Here is a 6,000-nt window from a genome sequence, read left to right as displayed (position 1 = left end):
ATATGGAGAGAGATAATATATGTATATTATTATTACTATATGTATGTATATATAAAATCACCCACTACACTCTCGGAGTGGTTGGCGTTAGGAAGGGCATCCAGCTGTAGAAACACTGCCAGATCTGACTGGCCTGGTGCAGCCTTCGGGCTTGCCAGACCCCAGTTGAACCGTCCAACCCATGCTAGCATGGAAAGCGGACGTTAAACGATGATGATGATGATGATGTATATGTATGTATGTATGTATGTAATGTATGTATGTATGTATGTATGTATGTATGTATGTATGTATGTGCACTCACACATACAAATTGCTGCCATAGAACAATATGGGATTTTTTTACAGTAATCGTAACAATTATGTGGAGGCGCAATGGCCTAGTGGTTAGGGCAGCGGACTCGCGGTCGCAGGATCGCGGTTTCGATTCTCAGACCGGGCGTTGTGTGTGTTTATTGAGCGAAAACACCTAAAAGCTCTACGAGGCTCCGGCAGGGGGTGGTGATCCCTGCTGTACTCTTTCACCACAATGGCGGTGCCCCAGCATGGCCACAGCTCAAGAGCTGAAACTGGAAAAACAAAAACAAAACAATTATTCTATTCTGCTGATCATTCCAAGATACTTTCAAAGAAAGCTTCATCTTTTTTATGTTTATGCATTCGTTTTGCAAGATTCCTGATGTGAAATCATGTGTTGAAACAGATATTGTAATATTTGGGGATGGTCTTTATTTTTTCTTTTGTTTTTGGCTAAGTAACCACATGTACTGTGTACCACCGGTTCTTCGTAGCAGCTTTAATATTATTCTTATCTTAGAGTCCTTCGTCTCCTTTGTCCTCTGTTTGAAATCTAACAAAAGGACACTGAGATAAGAATAGTAATAATGAAGCTGAAGTGAGGAACAAGTACACAGTGCATGTGCTTATTTGGAAAGAAAAAAAAATGAACACCTCATTCATACTTTTCCTTATTCAGTAAATTTGTACATTTTTGCATTTAATTTCTTTTCCAAGTATTTTTATGTCAACAACTGCTTTTCTTCTTGTTTCTCAGACACATTTTTTTAATGTTATAATTTTTGATTTTGGTCATCACAAGATGCATCTTTAAAATGGTGTTTTTATATATATATATTTTATCTTCGCTTGTAATTTAGAAATAGGAAATACCCAGTTTTCGCTAAACTGAAGTTGCACATAAACCTCACTTGACATTTTTATGTATTATATTTATTTTTAATAAAATTACTAGCTTATAATTATTCTGCCTCTCTTTTTAACATCATTATTTTATATTTTATATATATATATACATACACAAGCACACAAAGTAACATATTTGTGTGTGTGTATATACATCTTCACACACACACACATTCAAACATTACATATTTGTATAAGTGTATACATACATCCACACACATACACATCCTAACCACATGCTTCCAGATTCAGTCCCGCTGTGTGGTACCTTGAGTCCTATTGCATTTCAAGATGGAAAAAAAAAACTTCCATAGACCTAATTGCTATATTTAATCACAGGTAATATTCCCCCTTCATTATTCATAGCATAATCATCCTTGATCATAAAATTCTTCAAGTTTTAAAAATAAAAAAACATTCGATATCATTTTTAACTTTACACATTTAATAAATTGTTTTCCCTCAAAATAATGTTACAATGATCTGAAAAGATGAAAGTCAGATGAAGCAAGCACAGGAGATTAAAGAGAATGAGGCAAAACTTCCATATTTAGTGCCATATTCTTATCTTAAGTGACCTGGGCAAAATGTGATCTTGTCTTATTGTATAAGAGTAACAACCCTTTACAAATGATCAATGACAGGTGCTTTGCAAATTTTTGTGCAATGCTTTTAATTGATGACAATACTTTTTCACATTAACTGTTTTGTTTTGCTTTAACACTTCATGATAGATGGCAACCTAGGAGGCGAGCTGGCAGAAACGTTAGCACGCCGGGCGAAATGCTTATCGGTATTTCGTCTGCCACTACGTTCTGAGTTCAAATTCCTCCGAGGTGGCAAGTAAAAAGCACCCACTACACTCACGGTGTGGTTGGCGTTGGGAAGGGCATCCAGCTGTAGAAACACTGCCAGATCAGACTGGAGCCTGGTGCAGCCTCCTGGCTTCCCAGACCCCGGTCGAACTGTCCAACCCATGCTAGCACGGAAAACGGATGTTAAACGATGCTGATGATAATGATTATATAGACACATGCACGTATACATACATGGCCTCATGGACACACACTGCCACATCGACAGGTATGTATGGATATACAGAAAGCCAGGTCTTTATGGGTGTGATAGTTATATGCACATATGCGTGGGAGTTTTCATACAATGAGATACAAGATGAATATCAATAGCACAATAAGGGTATCAACAACACAGTATATAAATATCGATTGCTCAAACAATAATATCATGGTCAGTAGAAATGTATTAATTGAATATTAATCAGCATACTATCAGGTATATATCCAAGTCTAAAATAATATATATATATATATATATATATATATATAATAGAATATATTACAAAAAGAAAATAGAAACTACACATGGAAATGTAAGGGGAAAGTAAGAAGAAAAATAAGCGAAAATGCACAATGGAAATCAAAACAAAATAAGGGCTTTTTATGGAAAGTAACGATAGATATATACAATTAGATGAACTGAGGTTGGAATAACAGTAATAAAAGTCATTATTGTGAATTGTTAAAGAGATTTAAAAGCATACCGGTTTCGTAAAATTACTCATCATTGCATTGAATGCACACCGATTACTGAACGGTGTCAGGTCTACTAGTCCCTGAGTAAAAATATTATGAGTAAGGGAAGTAAGTAGTTCTGGATTTGGTGCAATTAGGGTAGATATAGATCTGTAGTGTGAATGGTGTATGGGATGTATGGGGGTTAGTGGTACTAATTGAAAGGCTAGTAGTGTTCTGTATTATGTCATGTGTTCATATTGAGTTGTGGAAGATATTTATTGATAAAAGTTGCCTCTTTATTCATTCTTTGTTGTACTAAGGTGTTCTGTGAACATTGAAAGAAGGGAAAAATTAGGATTAAGATTCCTAGCACACCTTTCTATGTGTTCACTAACTTGTATCTGTCTGTATTGTGGGTGGCGGATTTGTTCTTTGTGGAGAGTGGTTCTTCGACGGAGTAATATTCTTGTTTGGCCAATATAATTATTACCACACCCTAAGCATGTAATGGCATAGATTAGATTTTCTGAGGCACAGGTGAAATTTGATTTAATCTTAAACATTTCACCTTGTTTAAAGTGGAACTCTGAACCCTCCAAAAGGTGGGGGCATGTACCACAGTTAGGTTGACCACATTTTTTTCACTTTTGATTCTGTTATTAATAGATATAGACTTGCACTGGTTAACATTTTTTTCAATGATTTAGGTTGCATTTTGCTTTTGCTAATTTTGTGTGAGCCTAAAATTTTGTTCATTGTTTTATCTCCTGTGAGGATGGGTAGATTTCAGATGGCAATGTTGAAGGCTTTGTTGTTTCTATTGTTATGTATGGGGATGTATGGGAGTATGTTTAAGTCTGGTTTAGTATTTCGGTTAACTTCCCTTAATGGAATTGGTGTGCATTCAAAGCAATGATTAGTAATTTTACGAAACCGGTATGCTTTTAAATCTCTTTAACAATTCACAATGACTTTTATTACTTTTATTCCTACCTCAGTTCATCTAATTGTATATATCTATCGTTACTTTCCATAAAAAGCCTTTACTTTTTTTATTTCCAATGTGCATTTTCGCTTATTTTTCTTCTTACTTCCCCTTATATATATATTCTCTTTTACTTGTTTCAATCATTTGACTGCGGCCATGCTGAAGCACCGCCTTTAGTCGAGCAAATCGACCCCAGGATTTATTCTTTGTAAGCCTAGTATTTATTCTATAAGTCTCTTTTGCTGAACCGCTAAGTTACAGGGACGTAAACAAACCAGCAAGCGATGTTGGTGGGATAAACACAGACACACAAACACATATATATACATATATACGACGGGCTTCTTTCAGTTTCCGTCTACCAAATCCACTCACAAGACTTTGGTTGGCCTGAGGTTATAGTAGAAGACACTTACCCAAGGTGTCACGCAGTGGGAATGAACCCGGAACCATGTGGTAGGTAAGCAAGCTACTTTATTTCATGAAAATTCGCCATTAAGGCATTAAGCAAGCTACTTACCACACAGTCACTCCATGTGCCATATATATATATATATATATATATATATATATACTCTTTACTCTCTTTACTTGTTTCAGTCATTTGACTGCGGCCATGCTGGAGCACCGCCTTTAGTCGAGCAAATCGACCCCGGGACTTATTCTTTGTAAGCCCAGTACTTATTCTATCGGTCTCTTTTGCCGAACCGCTAAGTGATGGGGACGTAAACACACCAGCATCGGCTGTCAAGCAATGCTAGGGGGACAAACACAGACACACAAATATATACACATACACACACATATATATATATACATATATACGACAGGCTTCTTTCAGTTTCCGTCTACCAAATCCACTCACAAAGCATTGGTCGGCCCGGGGCTATAGCAGAAGACACTTACCCAAGATGCCACGCAGTGGGACTGAACCCGGAAGCATGTGGTTGGTAAGCAAGCTACTTACCACACAGCCACTCCTGCGCCTATATGCAAAGTTTAGGTTAGTTAAATATGTTTGTGACATATTTCAACTGCTAAAAGACAAATTCACTGCAGTTACCATGGAGAAAATTTTCTCTTGTTGCAAAAAGATGTAAAAACACCATATCTTTCCAATGTCACCATCTGTCAGGATTCCGAGATACCAATGTTTCTAGCTCCTTAGCTGTTATCAATGTTAAATATCTAAGAAAGGTAACTCTTATTAAAGCTATAGTTTCAACTAAAATACAAGTACATATGACTATAATTATTTCTACTTCAGTTCTTTCATATACGTGATTGTTCCAGGCAAGGGGCTTCAATGAATTTATACACTGTAGGGTGAAAATTACCAACCATGCCTTCCTTGAACTGCCTTCCTTGTGAAAGTCAGTTTTCAGAGAATTCTATCAGGAATCAACCACAGAATATAATAGCATAGCTGATCATATTGCTACATTTATCTGATCAACTAATTTAAGTGTCTATCAATTTTTCAGCATTATTATAGAAGTTTGCTTCCTAATCATATTCCAGGATCAATCCCACTGTGTGGCACCTAGGGCAAGTGTCTTCTACTATAGCCCTGGGCCAAACAAAACTTTGTGTTTGGATTTGATCGATAGAAAATAAAAGAAGTCCATCATCAACATCATAATCATTCACATCTGTTTTCTATGCAGGCATGGATTGGATGGTTTGACAGGAGCTGGTAAGCCAGGGAGCTGCACAAAGCCCGAATTGTCTGTTTTGACATGGTTGTTACAGATGCCCTTCCTAATGCCAACCACTTTACGGAGTGTACTGGATGCTTTTTACATGGCACCAGCACCAGTGGGGTCACCAAAGAGCTTGCAAGGCAGAGACCTCTTACTTGAGAGGAGGAGTGGAACCAAAGGAAGTGGTTGTATACCAGGCAAGAGGTTAGAGTATAATAGGGGAGCAGAGATAGTTGTCTTTATCCTCTTTCTATCAAATTCCTACTCTAGCTCTCCCTTCTATCACTTCCTTACTCCCATTACTTTGGTTTTCTCTCATCACTCCCTCATCCTCATATCCTGCATGGAAAGAAAAGAACAAACAGAGATAACATAGGAAAAAGAGGAACCTCTAGTTTTCCTAGGGTTAAGAGTCAAATGAAAAGACAACATAAAGAGGCTGCTTTAATCTTGTCAAGAACAATTCAATCTCTTTAGGACTGGTAGCAAGTTAAAAGGCATTCAGTTCAGTCTATAAAACATTGGTGATCCGATGAAGTCAACGGTGAAAATCAAGTAAAAAAAATGTATA

General features: G+C 36.9%; 1 protein-coding gene across 1 annotated transcript in view; it reads right to left on the bottom strand.

Annotated features, from left to right (window-relative positions):
* Positions 1 to 200: 200 nt before the first annotated feature.
* Positions 201 to 6,000, bottom strand: part of LOC115220405 (tudor domain-containing protein 15) — a 76,999-nt gene continuing 71,199 nt past the window's right edge. The window contains exon 11 of the transcript XR_005002454.1: positions 201 to 219. The gene's annotated coding sequence lies outside the window, so the exon portion shown is untranslated. The remainder of the gene's footprint in view (positions 220 to 6,000) is intronic.

This window comes from Octopus sinensis, linkage group LG16 (genome assembly GCF_006345805.1).
Source record: "Octopus sinensis linkage group LG16, ASM634580v1, whole genome shotgun sequence".
Classification (NCBI taxonomy): domain Eukaryota; kingdom Metazoa; phylum Mollusca; class Cephalopoda; order Octopoda; family Octopodidae; genus Octopus; species Octopus sinensis.
This window is presented reverse-complemented; position numbering and strand designations above follow the sequence as displayed.